Consider the following 9,855-nt stretch of genomic DNA (forward strand, 5'->3'; position numbering starts at 1 on the left):
CAACGTGAAACATGTTTTATCTACAATAGTTTAACCCCAAACAGTTGCATATATCAAAACAGACAAAAATGACGACATTGATAAACATTCCAGGTGTAGGAATACATACAGTAGCGTGACATGAATCAGGTGATCGTTTAATTTATGCACATAACTTGACACGCCTACACAGTCAGTAGCTTATCAACGGAGAGTGGGATTAAAACAATGTTCATTTGACCTGTCAATTAAGGCAAGAGGCGAAAAGACTTGCAACAGTCAGACTGTAACGAACCGGAAGAAATATGTCCGAGAGAAGGCTGCTGTTTCAACTAACATGGTCATTTACTTCGTGATTCAAACATTCCTTCCCTGATTACGGTAAAACACAGTTGGAGAAATGCTAGTTAGAAATGAAACCCGAAGACATGAAAGTTGAACCGAGGCGAGCGGAAAAAAAACAGGCAAGCGAGCCTGCACGTTTGCTGTTTCATTCATTCTCGGCCTTCGGTTTCAAAGGGTAGTTTGGACATTGAATAAGCATGAAAGTCACTAAATGTCCTGTACATGACGATACACGTGAGCAGAAAGGGAATTCCCTCGACTGTAATATTGGGATTCCCCGACATTCCGCAGTAATAAAAGTAGTGCGCCGCGGTGGGCGTGGCTTAATTTTTTACATTCATTGGGAAATGAATGCAATAAGACGTGACCAATTCAGCTAATCAGAATGCAGGAATTTCCATGAACATGGCCACAATATCTGAACTAGCAGAATATGCAATAAAGTACACAACTAGATCAAAGTTGTTCTTAAATCTTGGTCAAACGTACTAATTAATTAATGTGTTATCTCTTTCGCCATTCCGAATAACATGTTTTTCAAATTTTGGATTGGTCAAAAACAAAATACCAATCAAGAAAAAATATTCATACACAGTATAAAGTCCGAATGTTTTCCGGAATCCAATCCCATGTAACTTCGCTTTTCAACCAATCAAATTGCAGCACACACGTAGTCTTAGTGCAATTACTGCACTTACATAACAACGTACATGAACGTGTGTGTGGCTGCTTGTACTAGTCCGAACTTTTGCTGGTTTTATAGTGCCAGCTCATTGAGATACCGTGCAGCTGGCATGGATACCCCAACCAGACACTGTATACGGATATCCGAGCTGACAAGTCCTTGTTTTATCCTATTAATGCCGAGTGCCAGGCAGGGTAATAAAAAGTATCATTTGGTTTGACGCGGCCAGGGGATGGAACCACCGACCTGCCGCTCTAAGGACAGATGCTCTACCCACTAGACCAGTGGGCGTTTACTTATATATGTGTTTAGTTTGACTGACATTGAGTCCCAGAAATACAATTTTAAATTAAAAAAATAATATAAATTTTATCTCCTAAATGTAAAATAATATCCAAATGGCGCCCAGGACAACCCTTAATATAGACATGCCAAATTATCCTAGACTTAAGTTGGACCCCTTTTTTAAATTAATTCCTTATGATCTGGGAGACAGGCTAATGTTTAAATTAGGAACTAGTCTAACTAATTTACCTAGACTAATACGTAGTCTATGAAAACATTTATTTACAATAATTGTATTTTTTGCAAAGGAACCTTCCCCCTGCTGCTGTTTTCATATGTGGAATCAAGGAAACTAGACTTGGTTTAGTTTCCAGTCATGGCGCAGGGCTACTACTTACCCTACTACCTAATATAACAACGCAGGTTCAACATGTGTAGGAATACAATAAATCGTCTTCTGAGGCAAAACAGAGTATCTGATCATGTTAACCTGAGAAACAAACCAAACAATTTTATCAAATTCACCAGCATATTTACTCTGTAGACAAAAAACAGAAATACGGAAGTTTTATCATGGTGGAATTAAAATAGGAGTCTTTGCCAGGTAAATCAGTGGTCGAATGAGTAAACAACGACCAGCGTCGACTTTGTACATTAAAACACGTTCAGCCTAATCATATATGTTACTGTATGATTATTACACCCCCACCGTAGCACAATGTACCATGCCACATAAACAACCAAGTCACCGAGCCTGACCATCCAATCCATTCAGTCGAGGGGTGGTGGGGTAGCCCAGTGTTTAACCGTTAACGCGTGACGCCGAAGACCCGGGTTCGATTCCACACATGGGTACAATGAATACCATTCCAATGTCCCCCGACGTGATAGCTGGAGTATTGCTAAAAGCGGCGTAACTAACTCGCCTCTTACGACAATGTATTGGCTGCTTGGGACATTTATAACCCCGAATCACCACGGAGAAATTGCCATGTAAGTTTAAATATATGTCAATTAAAGCCTCATTGCAAACGTTACCTCACCAAATACCGCCTATACACCAATCCAATCCCTAAATAGAAACGCTTGATACGGAATGTCTGAACTCCGAGCCTTACATTCCACTCGAGAGTTTTTGTACAAAACTCTTACACAGATGCCCCAATTCTATATATAGGCCACTGCGCACATGCTAGTATATATGTATGTATGTTTGATATAAGTGTATTTGGTAATTGTATCTATTGAAACTTAAACAAGCTCTATATTTGTAACGACAATGAGTTAAACTATCAAAAGAGTTTTGTTTTGCGAAGAATTTTGATACAGAGTATAAGAAGCCGGAATGTGGGCAATGCATACTCAGGTTAGGGGAGCGCCATTAAAATCTCAACAAGAACTCTCGTACTGGACACACCTGCTGATGACATAGCATACAATTAGCGTGTACACCAAACACGCGCAGGTGCTTAAGCATTAAGACAAACAGGAACAATTTAGTGTTCGACACATCATAGTTTTTCATGAACATTTTGTCATGATGAAATGAGTTGATGTGTCACTGGCATAAATGAACGTAAAGACACGTTTCTATATTTTGCGCTATTTCAGTATTGAAACAAGCTTTGATGCTAGAAGTGACTGTCAGGTTGATCAGGGTGTATTTTATTGTATTCATAGTACGCCCTGAATAGGTGTGAAATCCTGATATTAGATCTTCGATTAGACTAGACTAACATCTAGTCTCTGAAATAAACATATCGTACAGAACAAAAACAGTTGTTCAATTATCTTAATAAAAATATCATAAAAAAAGGAGCCCAGAGAATTTTTTCATTTTCAAATAGTGATACAGCAGTAATCTAGACTTGCCAAACATTATAGCTTGCATGGGCTGGTTTTTTTTATATATAGTTGTATCAGGGCCTGTAAGACAGACTAAGATTAGACGGAAAATAAGGTTTTTAAGGTTCACTACTTGTAACTGTTTACAAGTGGGCGGTGATATATGCTGGACAGAAGGGAGCTTCTGTGGGAACGGATGGAGGGATAGGTTCCAAGAGCGGTAGAGCGCGGAGAAGTATACAGTTTACGAGCAGATATAGCACACTTCCACTGACCGGATCAAATTTATAACTGATTGTAAGGGACCGGTCAAGTATTACAGGGGGCGGGTGGATGGGGGAGGTGTGAGAGGTTTTTGATGCGCTAATTTGCTGAAAATAATGACCCTCACCTAATGCTTGTCATTTTGTTTGATGACCCTCCCCATGTCATTATAAAATAAATCATGACCGTCCCTTAAAAGACAAAATGCAAAAGCACTTGATATTTTATAATGAAATGTCATTTTTACATGACATCCCAAAAATATGTGTAGTGTATTTTTATGACCCTCCCGTAGAAACTGTCATATGTTTTGCTGCTCCTCCCCAAATTCCATTTTACCCACCCCACCCTATAAAATATGGCCGGTCCCTTATCAATGAACATTGTATAGATTAAATATTTTACAAAACATATCACAGGTTATTGGTAAATTGTTATTACTCTAAGTACTGTAGCCACGCTTGTTTTGCTTGGTACATATGACATTAATGTACAGTCATAGTTATATTCTAAGTGTTTCCTAGAGTGATAGTTGTGACCTCTACTAATGGCAGTTTTTGTATCTTTGAGGTTTTCAACGCGAAAACATGCTATAGTTACTGTGTTTTGTTAAAACAAAGTTTATTGTACGATATGTAAATTTGTTTGTGTATTTATAAAACCGAAAAGTTATCCCATTAACGCCGAGCGTCAGGCAGGGTAACAGCAAATACCACCTTTTAATGTCTCTTGGTATGACGCGGCCAGGGGATCGAACCATCGACCTTCCCCTCTCCCGGCAGATGCTCTATCCACAAGATATATAACTCGATAGGCGGTATTTTCAAAACAAGATGAACTTCTTTAAAATCACTCATTTTCTACTTCTAGGTAGGGATCAGTTTCATGGTATGGTTTCACTATACTAGACCCGTGAAGATCCGATGTAGAACAGGTCTTCTAAATGGCGGCTATGCTTGTCGTTACAGGCGACTAACCGGATCGGGTGGTCAGGATCGCTGACTTGGTTGATGCATGTCATCGTATCCCAGTTGCGTGGATCGATGCTCATGATATCAATCACTGGATTGTCTGGTCCAGAATGGATTATTTACAGATCGCCGTCATATAGCTGGAATATTGCTGAGTGCGGCGTTAAACAACAAACAAACAAACAAACAAACAAACAAACAAACAAACAAACAAACAAACTTGCCTGTATACGACATGAAGTTTGTTATAACTGATATTTGCAATGTGATGTCAAGAGTTCAGAATCGATTTTACACTTTTAACATTTTAAGCATCTTTTTTAAAGGAAAGAAAAAGGAGCATGTGAGGCCCAGTCTTCATCTTCATCTTTTAGCAACTATAACCGGTGTCCCTGATAGTCTTCGTTTGCGTCCAAGGACCATGTAATTCCTATGCTATCTCGGTGTAACAAGCTACCTTTTAATAAGTAATAAGATTGTTAACGCCATATTTAGTTTGAAAAAAGAAAGCAATTTGAGTGACGTAAAAGTCTGTGTTTGTCAGAAATATTTCATATTACTCACATTTATCTGATAATGTCGCTATCCCCATGGCAATTTTCATCAGTTTTGGTGCAGTGAACCTGAAGGAACCTCCATGGGATTCCGGAGTAGCAATGTCGAATTAACTATTCGTACAATGTTCGGGTAAGTGGTTGTTTGGTGCGACCAATGTAAGGGAGATAACTCCTATATAACTATGATCAAGCACACATATTGGCGGCCACGGAAGCGAGGCAGCTGTGAATGATGCATCATTTTACTATTTAATCCCAATTTTGTGATAGTTGTTATAATTCAATAATTCATTTTTGATGTCATAAAATTGATTTTTAGATATCAATGAATACATTTCGATTACAAGATAGCCTAGCGCGAATCATTGATATCACTAAATCGAATTTGTGATATAAATATGCCTCAGATTTTAGATATCACAAGTTCGATTTTATATGATAAATACATTTTAAATGGTACCTTTTAAATATCACAAAATAGCTTTTAAAATGGCATTAGGTCATTGTGGAGATTGTGTTACACTGTCATGTCGACAGCCACAGCTGTTGTTAGGCTTGTCTTTGGATTAGTTCTAATTTAACTATTGTACTGATTGAAAACTTTTGATGTACATAGTTTAATTTTATTAATTGGTGGCTTGTAATTATCAACTGGGATTTTAAGTGGCTTTGCCCTCAACAGGGGTTGCAGTTAATGTCCCCCAGAGCGTATCGTAAGTCCATGTCTTCACACACACACACACACACACACACACACACACACACACACACACACACACACACACACACACACACACACACACACACACACACAATTTACCATCACTTATAATGACCAGTATTCTATGTTTTGAGCAGTGGTATATATATGTATGTATGCATGTGTGTGTGTGTGTGTGTGTGTGTGTGTGTGTGTGTGTGTGTGTGTGTGTGTGTGTGTGTGTGTGTGTGTGTGTGTGTGTGTGTATATATATATATATACTGGTCATTATAAGTTTTGCTATATATATACCACTGTTCAAAACATAGAATATTGGTCATTATAAGTTTTGCTAAATTGTTAACTATCACCAGCGACTGAAGGAATGATGCAAAGCCTGCAGGGGTACCGTTCAGGTAGCAGAGATACCGTAAGTCCCCATGGCCAGAGTATGGTGGTCTAATTTGGTTGCTGGCGATCTGTCGCCAGTTTTTATTATGTATTTTTATGTTTAGTGATCTTTTTATGGTTGCATACTTATTTTACTGTCCTTTGTTGACAGGTTTGTATAAAGTCCAAATAAATCTATTATTAGTGTCACACTTTTAATTGTCACGATATGATTGAATTACTGCGGATGTGATTTTAAATTTTAACTCACTCACTCACTTTGGATGATCGCAACACCTGTGTTCAAAAACCTATAAACTTGGAGCCAAATGAAAGTATACCGAGTTGTTAAATTTGATTGTCTATTTAAACTTCTCTCAACAGTCTGTTGTAATCTGTTGCTGTGTAACTTTGTGTAAGAGTAAATAGGTTCGATGAAGAATGGGGTAAGAAATGAAATTGTCACCACATGACCCGACCATGTTTGAAATGTTGTTAATTTTCAAAGATTCCTATCAGCAGTTGTTTATTATGCGAATGATATCTCTTTATTTTTAACAGTTTTAATCAAATTATATTTAAAATAAACAAACCGCATAGAAGTATTCTTCTAGTGCTGGCTAAGCCCCATTCAGTTCATGTTTTGTATATGTATCGCTAACTTAAGGTATTTTGTATTGAAAATCAAACATATGATTAAATCAACTGAGAAGTATAGTTTCTTTTGCTACTCAATATATATCTCCTCTTGTAAACTGACCATGTTGACGGGTTTACTAGTGGCTACATCACTCGAGGGACATATCATATTATCGGGCAATTCAAGATAATCATTAACACATGATTAAGGTTGTATAATTTGACACTAAAAGACAAATGTTTCTATTTACGTATTTTTACTTACTTATCTTTCATGTCCTAGTGTGAAAATCGTTATTATGTCAGTATGACGGATTGAAAGTAGTTCCGGCATGGAGAGTTATTATACTGGAGTGGTGAAATGTCGATTCTTAAATTTTCGATTATGGCGCAGGTGTACTATTTTATCAATTAAAAGTACACGAAAATCACTCTTGGATCTGTCATACTAATCTGACATATACTTAGATATTTATTTGTACATGGACCTGTAGACTGCATCACATTGTCTTTTAAGAAGATTTTTTTCTACCTGTTACAACTTCAGCTGACGTCTACACCCTAACGTACCATGGCAACAGGTGTAAACATGATGTTATGTTAAAATAAGATCAGAAATATCGAGATGAAAAACAAGTTTCACATCCTTTACACAGTCATGAGAATTGATGAAAATTTTATGTAGTCTAGAGTGAGTGAGTGAGTGAGTGAATGAGTTGGGTTTAACGCCGCTTTTAACAGTATACCAGTTATATCGCGGCGTGTCAGCTTAATTTGGGAGGAAAGCCTGAAGTGATGCAGATCTCAGACGTTTACCACTTCGGTGAAACCCACGAGCACGGGTATGGTGCTGACAAACCTAGAAACATAATCGGGGCGAACCGGGATTCGAACCCACAATCATAGGCTTCTGGCGTGCCCAACTCTGCACAGCGAATCGCGGCACCTTAGACGACTGGGCCACCCGTGCCCCTTATGAAGTTTAGATTTACACCAAGTCTTTAATATTAAAATATATAGGTTATGTCTAATGGTGATATAGTCTGGACAGTGTGGACATAATTACTAATACATATGATATAAGATCTGTCATCATGAAAGCTGCATGACCGCCTCCGTGGTCTAGTGTATAGAGTGTCAGCCCGGGGAGCGGAAGGTTGGTGGTTTGATCCCCTTCCACGTCATACCAAAAAATGTAAAAGATGGTACTTGTTGTTACTCTGCCTGGCGCTCGACATTAAGGAGTTAAAACAAGGACTTGGTCGGCTCGGAGTCAGTAAACTGTGTCTGAGTGGGGTATCCATGTTAAACTGTGGCATGGTATCTCAGTGGGCTGTCACTATAAATGCGGCATTAGGCCAGCAGACTAGAACGAGCACACACACACGCACGCACGCACGCACGCACGCACGCACACACACACACACCTTAAAGTTCGAACAAAGACTGTCTTTTTTTTCACAACACTGGCATTGAGGCCGAATATCGTGTTCTTATTCTCTACTCAGCCTATCGTGGGTATAGTGTTATTTAGAGAACCGTAGAATCAAGCACAATGTTCTGTGGTCTGGCCATTCTCTCAATACATTGTTTGTTCGTTGTTATGAATACATAATGCCATTTAGAAAGTGGTCAAATGTAACAAATGTTATATTTGGGATAACACTTTCTTAGTAAAGTACAGATTCCCGTACTTTTTTACCCACACTTTCCAGAGTGAGGCACCTAATCGCCAGCCCACAAAGTCAGCGATCTAACCCACTGAGCCACTGAGGCTTCCACAAAAAATGAAAGTCCGACAACTGGTAGTCTAGATCACGTACTTTGAGTACCCCTCTGACAAGTGTAAATTGGCTGTCGGGACTCAACCCCCCAAAAGTACGAGAATCTGTACTTTGCTAAGAAAGTGTTATCCCAAATACAACATTTGTTACATTGTTCGTTGTTGTTTAGCAATATTCCAGCGGCCTAAAAATAATCCAGACACACCAGTGATCGATATTGCGAGCAACGATCCACGCAATCAGCCAAGCCACCGAACCTGACCACCTGGCCCCACTTGCACAAAACGATCTTAGCGCTAAAACTATTGTAAGCCTATGTTAAAGCATGGGAGTTAAGATCATCTTAGCGCAAAGATGATCGTAACTCCCATACCTTAACATAGGTTTACGACAGTCTTAGCGCTAAGATCGCTTTGTGCAACTGGGCCCATTTAAGTCGCCTCTTAGAAAAGGTTGCTGGGAATCTATTTTAACCCGCGCGCCCACGGGGTTAAAGACATTACGTGGACCATGTATAAAACTCTTACATATTCTATGTAATGAGGGTTATCACTTACTATTAGGATTATATACATAATACTTGAGTGAACAAAACAATTGATATTTTAATGACTTCAATCAAAATTACCAGGGCCCCTTTTAACAAAGCGATCTCAGGGCTGTGACAGTCATATAAGTCTATGTTAAAGTATGGGAGTTAGGATCATCTTAGCACTGTGACAGTCATAAGTTTATGTTAAAGTATGGGAGTTAGGATCACCTTAGGGCTGTGACAGTCATATAAGTCTATGTTAAAGTATGGGAGTTAGGATCACCTTAGCACTGAGACAGTCATAAGTTTATGTTAAAGTATGGGAGTTGTGATCTCCTCAGCGCTACGGTCGCTTTGTGAAACGGCCCAGACTGCTTGATTCAATGTGTGTAATATATAGAGAATCTCACACGAGTGTCTTTTGATATAAAATATATCAACACGAGTTGATAAAAGTGGAAAAATTCCGAGGCTTGCCGAGGATTTTTGCCACTTTTATCAACGAGTGTTGATATATTTGAGGGTGAGATTTTATTTATCATCCAACATCATTCCTCCAACTTTTTCAATTTGTAGACAGTAATTAGCAGTGTTTTCAGTGTAAAAAGTACTGCTAACAGCTTCAGTAGCAGAGCCATTAGTGATGTCATTTGATTGTGATGTCATGGTTACCGGTGACGTCACAATGGTCTGCAAAGCAATGTGATGTAATCCAAGCAATATCTCCTGTGGAAGCCAGTTTTGGATGATAAAAGTATTTATAATGTGTATCTGTCATGTTTAAGCTCTTTGGGCTTTTGGTATAGGGTTGGTTGGTTGGTTGGATGTTTTACGCCACACTCAGCAACATTCCAGTTATATGACGGCGGTCTGTAAATA

Source organism: Haliotis cracherodii, unplaced genomic scaffold (assembly GCF_022045235.1).
Source record: "Haliotis cracherodii isolate W230 unplaced genomic scaffold, xgHalCrac1.p SCAF_5, whole genome shotgun sequence".
In the NCBI taxonomy this organism is placed as follows: Eukaryota; Metazoa; Mollusca; class Gastropoda; order Lepetellida; family Haliotidae; genus Haliotis; species Haliotis cracherodii.